The sequence below is a fragment of the Acomys russatus genome, chromosome 27, assembly GCF_903995435.1.
Source record: "Acomys russatus chromosome 27, mAcoRus1.1, whole genome shotgun sequence".
In the NCBI taxonomy this organism is placed as follows: Eukaryota; Metazoa; Chordata; class Mammalia; order Rodentia; family Muridae; genus Acomys; species Acomys russatus.
The window spans coordinates 52,960,835-52,983,557 of NC_067163.1; the positions used below are offsets into that span (position 1 = coordinate 52,960,835).

At 40.6% G+C, this 22,723-nt stretch overlaps 1 protein-coding gene and 1 pseudogene across 7 annotated transcripts in view; both read left to right on the forward strand.

Moving 5' to 3' along the window:
- Marchf1 (membrane associated ring-CH-type finger 1) overlaps positions 1-22,723 on the forward strand; it is a 455,732-nt gene that overhangs the window by 411,054 nt on the left and 21,955 nt on the right. The gene's annotated exons all lie outside the window — the stretch shown is intronic.
- LOC127209792 (dnaJ homolog subfamily C member 14-like) lies at positions 6,590-8,063 on the forward strand (annotated as a pseudogene).

A 22,723-nucleotide genomic window follows, 5' to 3' on the forward strand; every position in this document is an offset into this window, starting at 1 on the left:
ATATTGACCATGATAATGGGGAAAAATTCAAAGCCTAACCTAGCATAAATAGAATAACTCCTTAAATACAACTTAGATCCTTTATTACTATTTCATTATAAGTAATTTACAGTCACCCTGCTTACATCCATCACAATGAATATATTGCTACAATTAGAGTGGAACATACCTGCTTATTAATGGAATAGCATAATTTATTTACAAGACAACATTTATTTTGACTATAAGTATTGACAAAGGACACTATTTAAACATGCTTCATATTTGCTATCATAATTATACGGGAAGGGCTAGCATCTAACACAGATGCAGCTCCTTGGCAACCCACAAATGTGTTTTATTTAAACCATTAAACTTGAATATTAGTTAAAAATGTTTAACTATGTAGTTATTTCTTGTAAAAATTTTACACATTTCTCACCCCTCACTGGGATCCTGAGGTACCCAAACCACCCCTCTATTTGCACAGCTGTGGCCTGGAAGGAAGATACGAACATCCAATTTCTGTGTAAGGCAGAATTCCTGGACCTGAGGAATGGGTACATCCCACCATCCTTCCAGGACCATCAAAAGCTTTGGAAAGTATTTTCAATCCTCATTCTCCTTCCTTTAGACATATGAAACGGAGCTAAGGTGTTTAGGAGGCGGTGTCCTCAACATCATTTTAGATTGTGAGGTGATGCAGAAGAACATGCCAAAGCCTGTTAAACTCTCCTAGATGGTTTGTTTTGATGGCATTGAAATTTATCAATGGTAAGTCTTCAAGTGCTCATAAAAAATGCCAGGTATAACATTTGGTAAGAATATATTTGAATTAGTCCCAATTAATTGCTCTCAACTCAGTAATCCCATTATACTTTATAGCATTCTAAATACCCAGCACCTGAAACAATTTATTTAGCTAATGATTCTGCATACCTACCATGAGTGAGCCGAGGTGGAAGGTTGTGATTGGGTGAGATGACTTCTGAAGAGACAGTGCCAGTCTTCACATTCTGACAAGAGCTTGGGACTTCATAGTCACTACAGACCAGTAAAACCTTACTTCATTGATTGTCACTTCTACACCCAAAATATTAGCAAAGTCATCAAGGTAACCTAATATTTGCCAAAGAAAATCTCTACAGTCAAAATAGAATCAAGGGTTCATTCTAGGGAAAGCGAGTCTCCATCACCTCTAAATCAGTAGCTTAGCAACCTTTATGACAATCAATAAAAACTCCTATTAACTTGCTTCGTTGCCTGTGGTCAAGAGGAATTCTCAGAGCCCAGGAAAGAAAAAAAAATCACAAATAAAGAAAGTACAGAGATGAGCTAGTAAAATTTGGAAACATACACACTGTTGGTTAGAAAATATAAATTAAACTTGCATTCTGAGCCTAATGTCTGGAATTCCCAGTCTGGAATACCTGAAGGAGAAGCCAGGTGCTGATGGAAGGCAGCTTCCCAAAGACAGCAACTTCTACTGACAACTTCTGTCCTACTCTGAAATATTTGTGCATATGATGCACATGGTAAATTTAGAATATAAAATAGTCAAGTTCATGTGTTTATTTGACTTTTCTCTGCTCTAACTAATACAACCTACATTTCTTGTTTTGAGTAAAGACATGGATCCCACACTAAGAAAACTTCCTTCATACACCTGGCAAAACACTTTACCCAGTATCCTTTTCCCACAAACTCAGTTACACCTTTATATGCATACTGATTATTTTCCATCCAAACATCGAATGCAGAAACGGAAAATATTTAGGTTACCTTCACTGTGTTTTTCCAGTCTTTCTAAAGGTGTTTCCTGAGTGCATCAGTCTGCCTCGTGTTCTTTCCTCCTTGCTATCAGCAACACCATTTCTTTGTTCCCTGGGCAACCTTAGTCAGCACTGCACATAGCTCTTTTCCGACTTAAACAATAACAAAGCCAAGCGACCTACACAGCTGGGTTTCCCAAAGTTTGGACTCAGTTCTGGAAGCCTTCTGCATGGTTCTCTTTGATGGCTGACGAGAGTTTTGTGCGCATGGCCATTAGGACCCTCATGGGATTCCTTTTCTCATCCTTTTTAGTTCTCGTTTTATTCAAATATCTTGAAATCACAGTACAAGAAAGTACACATTAGATGAAGCTGTGTTGCCTCTAGGCTGTTCTCTTGCCTAACTGAGCTCATTTCTGAAAATTTGCTATTCCATTTCTTCACAAGCATGCAAGGCTGCAGGCCATGAACATCTATTTCCATCTTAGTACACAGTGTAGACAGAATTTTCTCTGTACTTCTTGCAATGATCTCTTTACTTTTCCTTAGTTTCAGATATCACTATACCAACCCAACAGGAAAGCAAGGGGGGAGGGGGCTCAGAACACTCTGTATTCCAGCTCTACTGTCCCAATGCCAGATGTTTTTTGCAACAAATTGTTCACTGCCTAATGTGATGGTGTCAAACACGGCTCCTCTTGCTTTCATTCTCTGCCATTCCCAGAGATGGGGTCCAGAAGTTGACTGTCATAGATAGGACACAATAAGCAACCTTCTAAGGACAAACAAAACAAAAATACTCCAACTTGATAGAACTTACCCATTAAACTGTGTTTTTTTAAAATTAGTTACATTGCCTTAACACACAAGCATGCCCCATAATTATAATTGATATTTCAATTAAAAATAATATTGCATATGAGTCTGTGACATTGCCTATATGTCTTCTGTCAAGTAAGTATGAGATGGAAAACACAGGTGTCTTTCTGTTTATTCTATTAGATACTTGGGGTTAGTCACATAGGTTTTTATTATTGTGTCTTTAAATGAAGCACTAGCAAGTCAATGAAATATATAGTCATCTAAAATCAGTACTGTAGGGTATTTTGCTAATAATAGAAATAGTTTTTTTCTGGTCAATAAATTCTTTTTTTATTTATGAAATTTCCATACATAAATTTAGTCCTCCATATAGGCAGGTTTGAACTCATACTACCAGTAAACCATGTCTGCATAGTCATTCCAGGAAGGTTCCCATGATGCTTAGCTTATGCCTTTATTCAACTTACTATATACAAAGAATCTACCATATGCTAGGAAGGTTTAGTAATAAGCATGACAAAGCAATTCCCTCACCATCTACATAGATGGGAAAGGATGGGAAAGCATACAGGAGTATAATGTGTTGTGTAGGGAATTGGTATAGGGAATTCAAAGCAAGATGAATTCCATAAGCATCATCTTGTAAAACCATCCTAGCTAAGAGAACAACTATAACCTCATAGCGAGGTGGCTCTTTTTCTCTTTTGTTCTTCATGCTAACCTAGATGGTGTCTTTCAACAGTTGGGCACCCAAGGCCCTTAGGAGAGATAACTGGTAATATAGGAAGGACTTGAAGAAGTTGTCTCAAGCTATTTTTGAATAAGTAACCACTGACTAAGTAACTACTTAACAATTATTCAATTCTTCTTTATTACTGAATGTATCTGTATATTAATTTAGCTCTGTGTCTTTCTTTGAAAGCTAATATCTAAAGAGCACTACTCACTTTTTAGGAAAATTGCTGCCTTCTGTTCTTATTTTAGATATGAAAAAGTCATTTAACTCTGCAGTAGCTTTGCTATTGAGATGTCTAACTAGATAAACACTCTAACAGAAACTGAAGGCATAAAAACAGATTCTCTTAGATATTATGTGTTATGGTTTTCTTCTTTGAAAAGCAGGCTGTGGCTGCAGTGAGGGGATCAGTGTCCCAGTGATGACCTGGAGCACAAGGGAATCAAGGCGGCACCCACACAAAGACCACATAAGGAGTTCTTTAAAGCACCCTTTCTGATTAGGCTTTAAATTACTTTCATATTTAAATCTTTCTCTAGTTTAATGGTTCTCAATCTTCCTAACGCTGTGACCCTCTTTAATACAGTACCTCGTGTTGTGGTGACCCTCACCATGAAATCATTTCATTGCTGCTCCTACAGAACTGTAATTCTGTTACTGTTATGACTCATAATGTAAATACTTGTGAAAGGATCATTTGATACCCCAAAGGTCTAATGTCCTACAGGCTGAGAATTGCTGTAGTTAAAAATTTAACTCATACTTATAGGGATAATTTCCGTGTATATATTGTTCTAATATTGTGTCTTGACACCAAATTTTTGACTGATTCTTTAATATGTAAGTCACTGGATAACGATGTATTTTCAAAGCAAATATCTTAAATCTAATCAAAAAAATTCCATTGAATGAACTAGAGAAAAATCTTTCTATTTTTTATTTATTATTTATTTTGCAATATGGTGGCTCAAACCTGGGGCTTTGTGAACACTAGGCAAGGTAACCTACTAGGAAAATATGAACTTCAGCCCTCAGTTCTTTGAAACAGTCTCTTGTTATATAGCCCAGGCTGACCCCAAACTTATGATTATAATGTCAGAAGCACAGGTGTGAGCTATAACACCCAGGCCAAGAAGAACACTTTCAAATGATCTACCTGAATTGATGGGCTCCAACCCCGTTGTACACATATTAATATGCTAGTACAGTAACATTAACATAAGTGACTACATTTATCATTCCAATAAGAGTGCATTTTCTCACAAGCCAGCCCCTTCCCTGTTTCTTTCTTTCTTTCTTTCTTTCTTTCTTTCTTTCTTTCTTTCTTTCCTGCAAAGGGTATTATCATGTAGTTCCTTTTCTGTAGTCTTTCACACAGATATTCCAAACACAGACGTATTTATGCTGGTCATCTGATGAAGCAGCCACAGATGGAGCACAGGCTGCCCTTGCGAAAAGTAGGAAATAGTTGATTTTACTTAATTACTTCATAATATTTTTAGAAGAGTAGACTTTAAAAGGTGTAGAACTAAAAAGACAGGAAGTGGAGAAGTGATAAACAACATGTTCTTAGCACCCCCCCATCCGCCCCGCCCTTCTCACTAGCCGAGATGCGACTGTTTTCTTCCCTTGGAGTTTCCTATGCACAGAAGCATGAAACACAGAACATGGTTACTTGCAAAACAAAGTGCTTCTCCTGGGAGAGCATCCCCTGAGAGGGGTGGGGTGGGGCATCTTCTCTTCCATCATATAATGCCCAAAGAATGATAGGTATCTTTAAAGCACCCGTATCTAAAGTAAAGGAATAGCACGAATTGAGAAGAAGTAGTTAAAAGCCACAGCAGAAGCCAGGCCTGCTGGCAGGGATCTGCAATACCAGCAGCTACTCAAATGATGGAAGCAAAAATACCGAAAGTTCGAAACTTGCCCTGGCAACTTACCGAGACACTGTCTCAAATGAAAAAGCAAAGCACAGAGTGGGCATGTAAGCTCAGCAGTAGATTTGCCTAGCATGTGTGAAACTAGAACCTAAGTTCAATTCCTGGGAAAGTCACAGAAAAAGAAAGAAAGAAAGAAAGAAAGAAAGAAAGAAAGAAAGAAAGAAAGAAAGAAAGAATTAATACTGGCCCAGGATTCAGAACACCAGCTTCTTATTCTGATTCTAACAGTGAAAACCTCTTGAGCTGTGCCTCAGTTTCTCCATGTGTTAAAGGAGGAGTTAGGATAAGCCTATCTTCAAAGTTTCTTCCAAGTTAAAATTTACAAAGTGAATATTAAACCTTTGTCAGATGAAGGGTTGGTGAAGATCTTTTCCCAGTCTGTAGGCTGTCGCTTTGTTCTACTGACAGTGTCTCCTGCCTTACAGAAGCTTCTCAGCCTCATGAGGTCCCATTTATTAATTGTTGACATTAAGGCCTGGGCTGTTGGTGTTCTGTTCAGGAAGTTGTTTCCTGTGCCTATGTGTCCCAGGCTCTTCCCCACTTTTTCCTCTAACTGAATTATTGTCTCTGGTTTTAAGTTGAGGTCTTTAATCCACTTGGACTTGAGTTTTGTGCATGGTGACAAATAAAGGTCTAATTGCATTTTTCTACATGTAGACATCCAGTTAAACCAGCACCATTAGTTGAAGATGCTATCATTTTTCCATTGAATAGTTTTGGCTTCTTTGTCAACATGTCCCCTGGATGGGGAGGCCTGGCGGCACTCAGAGGAAGGATAGCAAGTTACCAAGAAGAGACTCGATATTCTAAGAGCATATATAGGGGGAGGAGGCCTCCCTCAATCACAGACATAGGGGAGGGGAGAAAGGGGGAAGTGGGAGGGAGGGAAGAATGGGAGGAAACACGGGAAGGGCTAACAATCGAGATGTAATGTGAATAAATTTTTAAAAAATGTAAAAAAATAAATTAAATTCAAAAAAATTACAAAGTGAGGGATTCACTTACAAAGAAAGTAAAGAAAGGGGGCGGAGCTAGGAGGCTGTTCTGGTAGCTCCCCCTGGCCTCAGGCACAGCTGGCTGAGGGGGGAGGAGTTACCTCCACCCCTGCTACCCAGCCAGTGGGTTCCCTCCTGATCTTTTGCGAGTGGGTGGGGGTGCAGCCGCCTCGCAGCTCTGTCCTCAGCTTTTCCTCTAGAGCTGCCCCACCCTTTCCTGACAGATTGAGGTCTCTCTCGTTCAGGCTGTCTTTTTTGCTAAGAGTATGCCCCCCACCACCCCCGCCCCGCCGCCGACCACACCCTTTGCGAAACCCCCTCACTCCCCATTTCCCAGACTGAAGATTATTAGCTTCCTGGAGAAAGAAAAATTAAGATTTCTGGGGCAATGATGTCTATGACCAAAAATCCTCAGGAAGCCCCGGGGTCATGGCCCAGAAGCACCCCGGAGAAAGAGGGTTGTGTGGAGCCCACCCCAGTGGTGGTGCCTCCCTCAGGATAACAGGACCCTCTGTATACCCTGAAATACTTTCATTCTCAGGACTCAGGGACCCGACACAGACAGCTCCTAATGGTACACGCTGCCTCAAAGTGCACCCTGGCCCTAAATACACACAATCCCCAAACCCAGCCCACTGGTTGGATCCAAGCCATGGTCCTCCAGGGGGTCCAGGACCACCTAGACAAGGAGGCTACCCTGATGAGAGTGAGGCATCTTCAGAAGAATCAGGAGTAGACCAGGAACTCTCAAGAGAGAATGAGACTGGGTACCATTTTCTTCCCATTCCACCTGTTTGTAGCTGCCAGGGAAGCCTTGGAGTGCCTGCCTGAAGGGACTTACTCCGAGGAAGGAGATGGTTCTTCCAGCAACGTTTGCCACCACTGCACCTCTCCTGCCTTGGGGGAAGACGAAGCGGTAAAACAGCATGATAAGGAGGAACGTCTTAAATTTCCCAGTGATTTTTCACGTGTGTCCAGTGAAAAGAAACCCTCATCCTGGAGGCAGAGGCAGCGTTTTCTGACCAAGGAGGATACTCGGGAGAGTGGACACAGTGATCCCAGGTCTCCTGGTCATCATCCGCTGGGCCGAAAACGAAGTCAGACAGATAAGCGCAGAGGCCAAGCACTGTGGAGAGTGGAGGAACTACGTCAGCTTGGACAGGCAGGCTTCCCGTGGCTGACTGGACTTCTGGTATTGGTGGGAGAATATGTGGAGACTTGTGGCCATCTCACTTATGCAGGCAGGCGGCTGAGAGGCAGTGATCTTGGGCCTTTTCTGAGTCTGGGTGGGAGTCTGGGCAGAGCGACCTGGGGGGCTGGGCCCATGCGATGTTCCAGTGTCTACGTCCGTCTGAGCTTTTACTGTTCGGCAGGGTTGTTGACCCGTTTTCTTACGCTAGGGGGTTCTTAGCTACTCCTGGCTCTAGCTCTGTTTTTGGGTTGCCTACAATTGGGCTGGCGGGTTTGGGTGGGACTGGCTGACCGGTTAGGCTATGTGGCTGTTCTCTTGGCTGGATTGTCCAGCCTTGCATCGTTACTTGACTCTGCCGAAAGATAGCAGGCCATGGCAGCAGCTGCTAAGATTGGTTCAGTAGGGCTGGCTGGAGTTGCCTTGGGTCAAGCAGAGGACTAATAAGCAGGGTAGTGCACCTGTAGCTAGCACGCGCTACTGCCAGCCGGAAGAAGACGTGGCCCGACTTCTGGCAATGGCTGGGGTTCCTGAAGATGAACTAAACCCTTTTCATGCGCTGGGGTTGACGCTACAGCATCAGGTACTAAACTGAAGAAAGCTTATAGGCAGCTGGCTGGGATATGGTGAGTACCGTTGCTGCTGTCTGCTGCTTTCCCTATATTTTCTGTTCCAGTTTCAGGGAGTGTAGAAGTGAGGGAAGGCTGAGCAGGAAGCCAGCCTGAAGCTGACAGATTCCACTCCTCTGTTTGGTTTTGTTTCTGAGACAGAGTTTCCCCTTGTAGACAGGCCTCCATCTGTGAGTGCTGGTTTACAGGCACTTGCCACCATCCCTAGCTAAGGGCAGCACACTTAATCTCTGACTGGGAAATCTGACTTTTTCTCCTTAGGTCTTTTATCATGAGGTGTGTGTGTGTGTGTGTGTGTGTGTGTGTGTGTGTGTGTGTGTGTGTTATAACAGGCAGGGTTGAACTCACTCTGCAACAGCTAAGTAAAGTTCCCTTAGTTAGGATAGGGGAGAAGTCTACTCAGACAGTCCCTTAGTTGCTCTCACTTGAGCAAAGGAATTTTTGTTTTGTTGTTTTGGGGATAGAGTATTGCTGTGTAGCTCCAGCTAGCCTTTGATTTGTGATCCTCCTACATTTGTTTGTTGTGAAAGTCTGGGATTTTAAGTGCGGTACCATGAATGGTAAAGGAGGAATTTAAAGAGATTATCTTTTGGTTTTTGAGGCAAGATTTCTCTGTACCCCAGGCTGTCCTAGACTGGCTTTGTAGACCAGGCTGGCTTTGAACTCACAGAGATCCACCTGCCTCTGCCTCCCCAGGGCTAGGATTACAGGCTTGCGCCACCCTGCCCTACTGATGTTATCCTTTAAAAAAAAAAACAACTTTTTATTGAAAAAAGAAAGGAATGTATTTTAAATGTCCAGAAAAACAACAACAACAAAAAAATATACATGGTGTTGTGCTCTACGTACATCAAGTTGTATAAGACAAAATCCTGGGCAAAGATAGAGACTGGTGTCTAAAGGAACAGGCTGCACGCTCCCTTAATGCTTCTGTTTGCAATTCTTGAAACTGTATTTTAATTACAACATTTCTCCCTTCCCTTTTTCCCCTTTCAAACCATCCATATACCCCTCCCCACTCTCCTTCAAATTTATAGGCTCTTTCCCATTAATTGTCACTTGATATGTACATATACTTATATAGTCCAAAATATAACCCATTGAGTCCATATAATGTTACTTATATGTATGTTTTCAGGGCTGGCCATTTGGCACTGGACAACCAGGTGGTGGGCTCTTTGTGGGTAGGACCAGCTCTCCTGCTCTCAGCTTTACTTGGTTGTCTATAGTTCTTTGTGAAGAGTTGAGGCCGTATGGATTTTTCCCATCCAGTTTGGCATGGCCATGGGAGTCATCTTTGTTCAGCTTATTTTGGGTCATCATGTTAGTGAGAATTTACATCTATAGCTTTTGATTGTTCTAGGAGACATAATCTTACAGCAAAGTCCCCAGTCCTCTGGCCCTTAGAGTCTTTCCACTGCCTCTTCCGCAGCATTCAATGAGCCTTGAGTGTGGAATATTTTGTAGATGTATCCATTGGGAGTGAGCTCCACCACTTTGTCTTTCCATTGATTGTCGTTAGTCTTTAATGTTTCTTGTTGCTCTTCAGGGAGAGCCATGATGAGGAAAGCAAGAACCTTTCTTGCATTTAAAAAAAGAAAAATAAAAAGATAGGACTAGAAGAATTGAAGTTAGAAAGGGGGAAAGAGGGGAAGAAAGAAGAAAGAAAGAAATAGATAAGGAAGCATGTGTCTGTGGCAGTTAGCAGGAGCAAAGTCTCCTACAGAATGTCAGATCTCTGTCCAGACTCCATTCCTTTCCTGCTAAGTTGTAAGCTGGTGGTTAAAGGTCAAGGCAAAGCTAGTTCAAGTGTTTCTTGACAGCTGTTGTATAGCTCAGGGGCATCTGCAAAGGCCTCTGATTCTCCAAACAGAGGTTGAATCACCTGGAAGCCATTTCCTACTTGGCATTGAGAAGATAACCTGAGAAGATGTGAGGTCTCAGCAAGCTAGTTGTGAAAAAAAGAGAGGGGAGGAGGGAGGAAGGAAGAAAGGAAAAGACAAGACAGAAAAACTCCAACATTTCATTTTTAGGCTGGAGTTTTTATATATTTAGGACTATGTCAATATAAAGTTGTAGCTAAAAAGTATTTTTAAATAAATAAATACAGTTTAGTTTTTTAAGTTGGTTTTTCTGCATGTGAAAATGACCTGGTAGATGAAAGAGCATCTACTGAGCTGTATTCATATATAAGATGACACTGGAAGGAATCTTTGTCTAAAGGATGGAACACAGAAAGGGTTTCTGAGAAGTCCCAGTTCAGATCCAAAGTACAACTTCACCGAGCAGCAAATATTTACCAAGAACCTTCTGTGGGCAACTTGCTGCCCCTAAAATTATAGGAATAAATGAGATGCAAATTATCTAACCTCAAAGAATTTGCTTTCTGGTATGGTGGGACTAGGGGTGAGAAGTTTTACAGTGAGTTGGTTGGCCTCCACACTCTGTGCTTTATTGGTTGTGGTTTTCTTTAATGGTCTCCATCTGTTGCAAAGAAAAGTATCTCTGATGAGGGATGAAGTTTGCACTTATCTTTGGGTATGAGGACAAATATTGGAATCTACATCCATAAAGTTTCACCAACATGGCTGCCTAACTGTGAACTGAACAAGAACAGGCATGCCAAGGTAGACAAGGAAAGTCCCAAAACATGTCAGCCTTCTACAAACAAACAAATAAACAGATAAACAAAAACTATAGGCAGTGAAGGAATGGTGACAAAGAGAGAAACAGTCTTTCTCAGGTTAGAGGACAGCAACCGACAAGCTGATACCAACTAGTCAGCCCTGAAAACACAAATACAAGTAACATTATACAGACTGAGCAGGTTGTACTTAGGAACATGTATGTGTGTGCATGTGCATACCATGCATGCAATAACAAAGAAAAAGAGGCCATGATTTTAAAAGAGCATGGAAGGGCATATGGGAGGGTTTGTAGGGAGGAAAGGGAAGAGAGAAAGTTGCGATTATACTAAAATCTCAGAGAGAGAGAGAGAGAGAGAGAGAGAGAGGTGGTTGTAATATCTTGACATAGATCAGATAATGGTGTAAGAGATAGTTCTAACACCTACAGGAGGGCTGTAAATTTGTAGGGTAGTTTTGGTGAAGAAGCCCTCAATATCATAATTGCCTCTGAGTCTCAAGCAGCATAATGAGGAAAATTAAGATAAGAAGTATGTTGCTTAAATACAGTGACCCAGGGCCAGGGGCATGAAGGAAGAGAGCCCTGCAGAAGTGGACTGAGGGGGATAAAAAGCCACGTTGGTGAGAAGGGGCTGAATCTCATGGACAGTTTACATTAACAGTCAGGCTACAAATAAATGAGGCAGCCATGTTTCATAAGGGTGAACACTCCATACAGAAGTGGGCTTTCATCGGGAGATGATGAACTCCTTATGACATTGTGTGGCTCCTTTTGTGTGGTCCTAAGCTTAAGGATGATTCAGTGTCAACAGCAGATAAACAAGACAATAAATAACATTAGCCTATAGAGGAAACTATGGCCTCATCAATCCCACACCTTGCCTATGACCCACAAGAAAGAATACAAGTGGTGCTGCGAGCAAAGTCTTTCTTTGCTCATGGTCATGGGCACATCTGCTATGTTGCCTGGGCCTGCACATATAGGAGCTATTGCTGTCTGTAAACGGATGCTGCCTGAACTTGCAGGAGCTTGACCAAGTACTTTTTGACTCACTACAGATTCAGTTCTTTGGCTCCTCTGGTCCCAATTCATTTCAACAGTCTCAAAGCCGAGAGCTAAGAAAGCAAAGGACATCCCAGTCACACAGGACACCTCTTTCACTCAGGGCCTCCTCTGATAAATATCTGATGAATCACAGCATGAAATTGTGTTGGAAACAAAACCCATACAGCACATGAAGCCAAAAAGAAGCATTGCTCTGACTTACCTTTTTTAAAAAATATATCATTTTATGAAAGGAAAATTTTTTTAAAGCTCTCATTCAAAATTGCTTTATGGTGATTTTTTAGAAGCGGAGGATCAGAACTGAGAACTTTGAACAATGTCACAAAGGAAGCAAGCTGTTTCAATAACATGGCTTTTCAATCATGGTTTTTTTGTTTGTTTGTTTTTGTTTTCATCTAAAGCTTGATACTTCGCAGATAAAGCTCTCCTTGGCCCTGGCAGAGTAATTGGACTGAATGTTAACAAGGTTTTCTCCTATGTGACTAAGAACCAGCTCTGGTGCAGTAATACTTATTTATGCTCATTATTTATGGCTGTGCAAGAGACGCAAGTGGTAGTCCTTAGGGAGAAACTTTGAAAGAGAGACTGCAAGGGAAATCAACAGAATCAGGGTATGACATATTTGTCTCTGCATAATCAACGCGCAGAGAAAGTGCAGAAAGCTCTGGGTTCCTTGTAGATGCTCAGTGATTTCGAGAGGGTACAGCCTGGGGTAAACACATTTCACTCCCTCTCTCCTCCCTGCCTTGGCTGCCAAGAGTGTCTATCTCTTCGAAGAAGGCTCATGGTAACAACTGAGAACTAATATTTCGTAGGTCAGGTAACACTGCCTTGCTGTGGAATTAGTTTTCTTTTAACCGAATTTGGTAGATCGTTTGCCATCTTGACAATTACAGAGGTCCTGTATTGCCTGGATTTCTTGATGCAACCATCCTGTTGTCAAGGCAACCAACTTCCCTGCTTTGAGGTTGAGTTTTTTTTTTTCCTCCCCTAGAAAACAATGTCCAACATTGCAAACCCTAAATCACAATCATCCTTTATAACACCTGGGGTCAGATATGTCCCCTCTATGCACAAAGCTGTTACATTTTTATGAGATATTGTGTCATTACAGTGAGAGAACTTGACTTGAAGGATAAAATGTATATTAAAACATTGAAGTTAAAACAATCCCATGGTCTTTTTATCTGGTTGCTTTAGTCCCAGGAGATATGAAGCTGTTTATTACTTGCAGTTACATGTTTTTTTTCTGAAACCGCTGTATTTATGTTGGCATCTTTTGACTAAATTTCTATGTAAATTGATTGCAATCAACAGCTTTCTCCTGGTTTGTGAAATTAAGCTACTAAAAAGACAAAGTGTTTTCTGGAGTTAGTAATGCCCACCTGTTGCATGTTTACCCCTCCCCCACTTTAAGAGTCAAGGCATATTCTGAGAGTCCTTTTTCCTGTAAAATGAGGTCACATTGCAACTTGCTGAGAATCTCCTCACACTTGCATTCAAGTGGTTCTCCAAAGACCTCAGCAGCATCACAGTTGTTTTCAAGATAAAACCTAAGGGAATGAGAGGAGAAGGTGCCTGACACTATTCCTTAGCTCCTCATTAGAGGAATTGTGGGTTTGGTTAAGATTCTAATTTAGGCTTGGCAGCCTAAATCAAGAAGCAGAGGCCAAGAACTCTCAAAACAAGGCTAGCGTGGTCTACAGAGTGAGTTCCAAGACAGTCAAGGCTACCCAGAGAAAAAAGATTCTAAGTTAAGTTCTGAATGACCAACGACTAATTTTAGACCTGAATCTCCATGAAGCACTCTACAGGCCACATTTTCCTTAACGGTAATCACAAGTGATTCTTCATTCTTAGTCAACCAGGACCCTTGGTCTAAATTTCCAGTTAACTTTTCAAATATTTTCAAGGCTTCCTTTCCGGTATATTTTTGCTCAGAAGTTGATTATATAAATGGTAGGCACATTTAGTTTTACAATTCCCAAAGGTTTTAGGACAGAAACATGTGGCTTTAAATACAGTTTCTGTATGAGCCTTAGTGGGTAACAACAGTTTCATGTTGCATGTGTCAGCTCCTTCAGCTGCCATTATTTTTACAAGAAACCAAACCATTTATTCATTTTTTAAAAACTAGTACAAAGTATCACCTCTGCTTGAGAAGAATTGGCTCTATTTTCTTTCCATTATTGGGATTAGACAGATGAAGCTTTAAATGTCAGTCAAGATTTTAATATCTTGTATATTTTATATCTTGTGTATATTATATTTTTATTAGTTATTTGAAAATTGCATGCAATATAGTCTGGTCATATTCATCCTCACTCCTATCCTAATGCCTTATCTCTCCCAACTCCTGTGTCCTCTTTTCTGTTTTTAGAAAAATATTCTATTGGTGCCAATTCATATATTGTCCTGTGTTTGGGCTTGTCTGTAGTGTGTGGTCAATCTACCAGGGGCTACACGCTAAAAGAAAACCCATTTTCTTTGCCAGAAGCTGTCAACTGAGCATAGCTCCTCAGTCAGGAATGGGGCCTCGTAAACCCCTTCTCCCTCTGTGTTACAGTGATGACTAGCTTGAGCCAGTCAGTCTTCACATGTTTTACCGCTGCCCTTTTCAGCCTTCTCCTGTTGTAACCTTCCAAAAGAGTTAGTGCCCAGCCACGGTGCACAAAGAATTTAAGCCTGTTAGATTAGATACTTTTTCTGGTGCTATGATAAGATAGCCTGACAGTGCAATTTAAGAAAGAAGGAGTTGGTTTTGCTTGGTGGTTCTGACCATCACGGTAGGGAATGTATGGTGGCCAGAGACTGAGGCAATTAGTCACATGATATATACAATCAGAAAGCCGAGAGTGGTAGATGCTTGTCCTCACTTAACCTTCTCTTTGTTATGAAATCCAGAATCCAAGCCCAGGAAAGAATGCTGTCTTCCTTTAGGGTGGGTCTTGACCTACCTCAATGAACCTATCAAGACACATCCTTAACTCTCAAGCCCAGGACTTGTTGCCTAGGTATCTTCAGATCCTGACAAGTTAGCAGTCTGTACTAACCAACACACTTGGGTATGGGAATCCATATAAAAGAAAATTAAGTGACTAGATAAAGAGAGTGTGGTAAGAGTAAAAATATAACCATAAGGCAACCATGAGGAAGATGTGTACCTGGGCCTTTAATCTAGTTAGATGGGGGGAAGAGCAGCCAATGCAGACAAATGCATAGCCAATTAAGTGACCTGGGAGCTGTCTTTCCTGTTACATTTACGTTTGGAAACATTTCTACAAATGACTCACTGAATACACAGAGTGCTGAGTCATTGAGATCTGAAGAGAAAGCTCCCCCTAGGATATCATTAAGTAAATTCAGCAGAGGACATACCATTACAGTAACAACTGTAAACTAGGAAGATTATGTTAATAACCACAATCAGTGGCCAGAAGAAGCTCTGGGTTGCTAGCTAATGCCTTTGCTGTGCTTTGTCTTGTACATAGCCCCCATTTAATCCTCCCAAGGACCACAAATTATATGTATTTTTATGACTTTTTCCTTAAGTATGCATGCAGGTATGCACATATGTGCTGATACCAACAGAGGCCAGAAGGCAGCACGGGATCCCAGAGCTGAAGCTATAAACAGTATGATCCACCCAAGATGGGTGATGGGAACGCATCTCAGGTCCTTCGCAAGAGCAGCACAAGCTCCTTACCACTGAGCCATCTTTCTAATTCACCAAAAGATGTTTTGATCATAGTGTCACAGAGATGAGAGCTGAGATGTAAAGGATGAAAGAACTATGTACGGTCTTCCTAGTGTTCCATGTGGTAGAACTGGATTCAAGCCAAGGTCATTGCTTGTGTCTACTGTTTTGGGTTGTAACATTGGTAAGGTTATTGACACCACTTCTGTGGTTCTGAATAAGAAAAGGCTGGCCATTAACACAGACCTGGATTCAAGCCAAAGTCATTGCTTGTGTCTAATGTTTTGGGTTGTAACATTGATAAGGTTATTGACACCACTTCTGTGGTTCTGAATAAGAAAAGGCTGGCCATTAACACAGAGCCCTACGGCTGTACAACATGCAGAGAATGGGAGACAGACTTTGGAGCATTCAGTCCTAAATGAGATGTCATCATCAAACCGCTTCCCATAAGGCTTAGGAATGTATGCTTAGTAAGAGATGCAATGATTGTAAGAACCAGAGGGGGTGGATGACACCTAAGAAACAGTGTCTCCCAAACACAACAGGACAGATGCCCTTATGAACTCACAGAGCTTGTGACAGCACAAGGTCCAAGGCAGACATGGTCCCAGAACTAAGAGAGAAGCAGACATGGAGTTCCATCCCTGACCAAGAAGTTATTTGCAGTTAATAACCACTGGCAAAGGAAATTTTCACCAATGGAGTTTCACAGAGTACATCAACACACTTGACAGTAGGCCCCATGCCTGGGAGTAGTTGGCCAATACAAGATGAACTCTGTAGGTCTTATTTGATTGGGTATTTCTTGTCTTAGTGGGTTTGGGTTTGCTTGTTTTGATTTGATTTGTTTAGATCATTTGTTTTATTTGTTTTGTTTTGTTTTGTTTTGAGAGAAAGAGAATATAAACCTGGGTATATAGGGAAATGAGAAGGAGGAAGAAGGTGGGAAGAGTTAGTGGAGGGGAAAACATGATCAAAATCTATCACAAAACATGTTTTTTAATTTTAACTTTTTAAATTTTATTATTATAATTTATTCCCGATTATAATCTCATCTCACCCATCCTTCTGTTCTCACCCTCTCTCCCATTTCTGTTGTATTCCCTACCCCTAGACCTCTGACAGGTGAGGTCCTCCCTCCTAGCTGTCTGATCTCAGCCTGTCAAGTCTCATCTGGATAGTTTGCATCTCCTTCCTCTGTATTCCCACAGAACCTCTCCTCTAAAGGGTCAGTGGTCAAATCACAGACACCACAGTTCTTGTCAAAGACAGTCCCCACTCCCCCAACAACTGTGTAGAAATGAGCTGTCCAATGGCTAGGCCTGAACAGGGGATCTAGTTCCTCTGCTTGCAATGTCTTTGGTTGGTGAATCAGTTTGTGTAGGCCCCCCCAGGTCCGGATCTGTGAGACTTGGTAGTCTCCTTGTGGAGCTTCTGACAACTCTCCCCTGCCCATCTTTCCATACAATTCACAGCTCTTCACCCAGATTCCAGCTGCATGTCCCAGTATCTGTCCCACCCACTAGGTGGAGTCTCTCAGAGGACATCTATGTTGGGTTAATATCCACTTATAAGTGAATATATAGCATGCATGTCTTTTGGGGTCTAGGTTACATCACTCAGGATGATCTTTTCTAGTTCCATCCATGTGCCTACAAATTTCAAGATTTCTTTGTTTTTGATCACTGAGTAGTATTCCATTGTGTAAGTGTACTGCAGTTTCTTTATCCATTCTTCAGTTGAGAGACATCTAGGTTGTTTCCAGGATCTGACTATTATACATAAAGATGGTATGAACTTTGTTGAGTAAATGTCCTTGTTGTATGGTGAAGCATCTTTTGGTTATATACTCATGAGTGGAATAGCTGGATCTTGAGGTAGCCTGTTCCCAATTTTCTGAGAAAGCATCAGATTGATTTTCAAAGTAGTGCACAAGTTTGCACTCCTACCAGCAATGGAGGAGTGTTCTCCTTTCTCCACATCCTCACCAGCATGTGCTGTCACTTGAGTTTTTGATCTTAGCAATTCTAATGGGTGTAAGATGGAATCTCAGAGTTCTTTTGATTTGCGTTTCTCTGATGACTAAGAAGGTTGAGCATTTCTTTAGGTGTTTCTCCACCATTCAATATTCCTCTGTTGAGAATTCTCTGTTTAGTTCTGAGCCCTGTTTCTTAATTGGGCTACTTGGTTTGGTGTTGTTTAATTTCTTGAGTTCTTTATATATTTTGGCTATTAGTCCTTTGTCAGATGTAGGCTTGGTGAAGATCTTTTCCCAGTACGTAGACTATTGTTTTGTTCTGATGACAGTGTCTTTTGCCTTACAGAAACTTTTCAGTTTCATGAGGTCCCATTTATTAATTGTTGACCTTAGAGCCTGAGCTATTGGTGTTCTGTTCAGGAAGTTGTCTCCTGTGCCAATGAGTTCAAGGTTCTTCCCCACTTTTTCTTCTAAAAGATTTAGTATGTCTGGCTTTATGTTGAGGTCTTTAGTCTACTTGGACTTTAGTTTTGAGCAGGGTGATAAATATGGATCTATTTGCATGTCTATTTGCATGAAGACATCCAGTTAGACCAGCACAAATTCCATTGTATGGGTTTGGCTTCTTTGTCAAAAATCAAGTGTCCATAGGCGTGTGGGTTTATTTCTGGGTCTTCTATTTGATTCCACTGATTAACCAGCCTATTTCTATGCCAACAAAATGCTGTTTTTATTACTGTTGCTCTATAGTACAGCTTGAGATCAGGGAGGGAGATTCCTCTGGAAGATCTTTTATTGTACAGGATTGTTTTAGCTATTCTTGGTTTTTTGTTTTTCCATATGAAGTTGAGAATTCATCTTTCAAGGTCCACAAAGAATTGTGTGGGAATAACAAAAATGTTAATAAAAAGAATAGGGAGATGTCCTGTGTGTCTCAGTAGGTTAGGAAGTGTCCTCCCCAGGAACGAGAGTTGAAACTGGATGTGCATAGTGGGAATATGGCTGCCCTTGCGATATAGAGATAAGGACATTCATTCTAGGCAATAGTACAATTAAAGGCCCAGAAAATTAACAATGTAGAAATTGAAAATAGTTGTCACTACCAGAAAGGGTAGCAACAGCCAAGTGGTCCTTCTTCTGAAGTGGAAGAGTAAGATGTCTACCCTAGATGAGTTGTGATATTACATTAATAATATAACTTTAATAATGTGAATGGTTTTACTAAAGAAGATCATAGGCAAATTCATGAAGAAAAAAAATTGGGGTTGGGTTGGGATTAAAAGTCACTGGCTGTTCTGACAGCGGATCCAAGTTCAAGTCTTAGCACCCACATGACAGCTCATAACCATCTGTTAACTCCAAATCCAGAAGCTTCAATGCCCCTTATTACCCTCAGAGACACTAGGCACCCAACTGGTACACAAACATACACGCAGGCAAACATACATACCCAACAAATAAAATTGAAAAGAAAGAACAGCACTATCAGATTATATACTAACTGTGATAAAAAAAAAAAATTTCAACTCTACCAAGAAAGAAAAAGGAAGATAAAGAAAGATGTTAAGTATGAAATTAATACAATTTTATTTTCAAATGTCATGCCAGCATGGAGAGAATGAATTCATTATCCAGTAAGTGATCTAGGCTCAGTATGCAAGGTGGGAAACAGGATGAACTCAAAGTAGGTGCTGAAAAGAGAGAAGAAAGAACTGGGCAGGGATGACACTAAACTGCTGTGAAGGCTGAAGATGAGGCCTGTAGTGGAATTGGCTCACCATGAATCTCCATTTTATGACTTGAGTGGTGAGTTGAGAACTTCATTTATAAAGGGGGGAAGACTACTGCAGGTGAGCAAGCCTGGGTAAATAACTAAAAAGCCTGTTAGAGACTATAATTGGGAGCTGCCTTTTGTCAGCCAGGCTTGAGCGGTATATCCAAGAAAGGAAGAGTCAGGATTTAGAAAGAAATGTGGGCAGTCTCAGAATGCCTCCAGAAGTCTTAGGCTTGTGGGAAACAACGATAAAGTAAGAAGAGAGAAAGTGAGCTAGGAGAGGAATGAAATGGAAGCAATAGAATCCAGGTGAAAGGGCAAGTGTGGAAGAGGAGCCAAGAAAACAATGAACAATAGCAACAAAAGAGGGAAAGAACCAATGAGCAATAATACAAATGTGAAGGCAAAGCTTAAAAGAAAAAAATGGCAGTCAGGCATGCTGAGACACATTGATAACTCCATCACTTGGGAAGCTGAGACAGGAGGATGGTGACTTTGAGGTTTGTCTAGACTACCTATACAGGAGGACCATTTCTCAAAAAAATAAACAAAAGTTGCTCAAGAGCCAACAGTGTCAGGTGGATGCAGACAAGACTTAGAATACAAACAGGTCTAGTGTTTTATTGTGACAGCGCAGTTTCCACAGAGCAGGGTTTCCAGTTACTTCAGAGGATTGGAGAATCAATGGAAGATGAGAGATCAGCATTTGAAGACTGGTAGAATATGTCTCCCAAAATGTTGCCTAGGAAGAAGGTGTGAGCCAAGGTCTTCATGTAGAGCACAAAACCAAGGGATGCATGTTTCACTGAGATAAGCATCAAGGTGGTCTTAAAATTAGTAAGATGAACAGCTGACAAAAAATTATTATAAGGAATATGAGAAAAGTTCACAAAACCACGCAGACAGTAACATATACACAATCCATTTCATTAACAACCTAAAAAGAAAAATATTAAATATTCTTTGTTGTATCCTTGCTTAAATTGTAAAATAAGCATTTAAATATATTAATATGGAAAATATGTGATATGACTTTCTTAGAGTGAAGTGTGTGTGTGTGTTTCCAAACTCAAGAACATTTTTAATAAGTGTTAAGAAAAATAATCAGATTGGAAAGCATTAACTTAAACAGTATTTATGCACCAGTGACATGATTTTATATATATATATATATTTTTTTTTTTTTAAAGGGTGACATCTACCAACAGCTACTATGACCAATAAGTGAACGTACTAAGTTTTCCAGATGCAAGTTCAGCATATAAAAAATCAAATGTGTTTCTATAAGACAGGAGGAACCCCTAAACACCCCCTCCCCAAATGGAGCCTAACCAGGACTATATAATGAGATCCCATCTTAAGACCCTAAATAAATGTAAATAACTAAAAGTGAAACATTGGCATTTTAAATAGCATTCCAATGACCAAATACCTAGGGACAGATGTGACAAAAGATGTGACAAGATGTATACGTTGAAATGGACAAAGCATTTCTAAGATACATGAAAGCTGTAAATAAGGAAAGAGACATACTTTGTTCCCGAGTTGGATGAGTGCATGTGGTAAAGAGGACAAATCTGCCCATTAAGATGATCTACAAATTCAAGTCAACAAGCATTGTAAAAATTCTATAAAAGTTTTTAATACATTGCCAAGCTAATTCTGAAACTGATGTAAAAGTTAAGAAACTAGAATAACCAAACATCTTTGCAAATAACACTTGACTTGTAGGCATTATAAGGCCTACAGGAACCAAATCATGTAAAAGAGTTGCCACGACAAGTAAGTAAATCAGGAATCAACACATAGACTTTCACATATGCCATCAACTGACATAGGTCAAATGTTTGTTTTTTTTTTTAAAGCAGTTCAAACAAATGGAAGAAACTAGATTATGATCCACATCCCAGTTCACAAACAAAAAATTAGCACAAAGTGTGTTCCATGAATATAAACTCTATAACTGTAACACTTCCACAAAAAAGCATAAGGGAAAACCTTCATGGCTTTAGATTAGGCAAATATTTTTTAGCAAATGAGGTCTACAAAACAGAAGCCTGAGTGGCGGCTTAGTGGGCAAGATCACTTGTTCTGCATAGGAGGCAAACCAGATTGATCCTGGGAGTGTGCTGGCCAGCTAGCCTTGGTAAAATGGTGAGTTCCTGATTTACTGAGTGACCCTGTCTCAAGGCAGTAAGGGACAACAAAAGAAGAAAATGACTGATGTCCTGGCCTTGCATGCACATGCATTGTCAGTCATGATCATACATTGATGTGCATGCAAGAGTCCGCCGCAAAATAAAATCATCGCTTATAGCATCCAACTGATATCTTAAACTTGAGGAAAATTAAAAATGTACTCTCTTCAAAAGTTACTATAGCCAGGTGATGGCAGCAAACACTTTTAATCCCAGCACTCAGGAGGCAGAGGCAGGCACATCTACAGAGCCAGTTCCAGGACAGCCAGGCCTACACAGAGAAACCCTGACTTGAAGAAACAAAAAGTTACTACAAAGATGAAAATACAAGCCGCACATTGAGAAAAAAATGTTTCAAAGTTATATGCCTCACAAAAACAATACATCTCTTCCATGAAGTGACCTGAATATATGCAGCCTGATAAGTAAGAATTGGTGAAAAAACATAACCGACATGTCACCAAAGACTCAATCACATAGAAGGATGTCATCATAGTGAGTCACCCAATAGGTGTATATTCAAACGACACTCCCCAGTATATGTCTAGTAGAGCAGATGACACTGAAGGGACTGATCGTTCAGTTCTTGGGGAGGAACGGAGGCTGTAGGCCTTACAGGCTGCTAGTGAAAATTATTAAATGGGACAACCAGTTTAAAAAATGATTTGGCAATTTTTACAGGTACATTTTGCATATTAATCAAACAATTACACTCAAAGCCATTTATCCAACAGAAATAAAAAGCAAAGCCTTGGTCATGAGTGCTCATAGAAGGCCACCTCCAAATGGGGGGCAGGGGGAGGGGGACGGAAATGCTGACAAGATAAATGAATAAAATGTTACGTCTCTCTCCTGAAATACTACGTAACACTATTCAGCAGTGGCTGAATAGATGAAACAACGTGAATAAAAATGCCTGAGTAATTCCGTTGAATGAAAGAAGCCAGAACTGAGGGTGTGGGCAACATCATCTGATTTCTATGACACGGCACAACTTTGGGGGCTGTGTCTGGTGCCACATGCTTCAGAGGCAGGAGATAACTCTACAGCGAGGTGTCATCTCCAAAATAAAGAAAACCATAGCATCATGAGAGGTTACAGGCAATCTTATGCTCACAGACATGTCCATGGGGTCAGTGTGCCCAGGATAGATATAAGAAAAGCCCAATATGGAAATTAAAACATGATTATATTTTTTTCTTCATTTTCTTTTTTTTTTTTTTTTAAGATTTGATTTTTTTTTTTAACTCAGTTGTGTGCTTCTCAGGTATAAAGTTTATAGACAACAAATGTCATAATG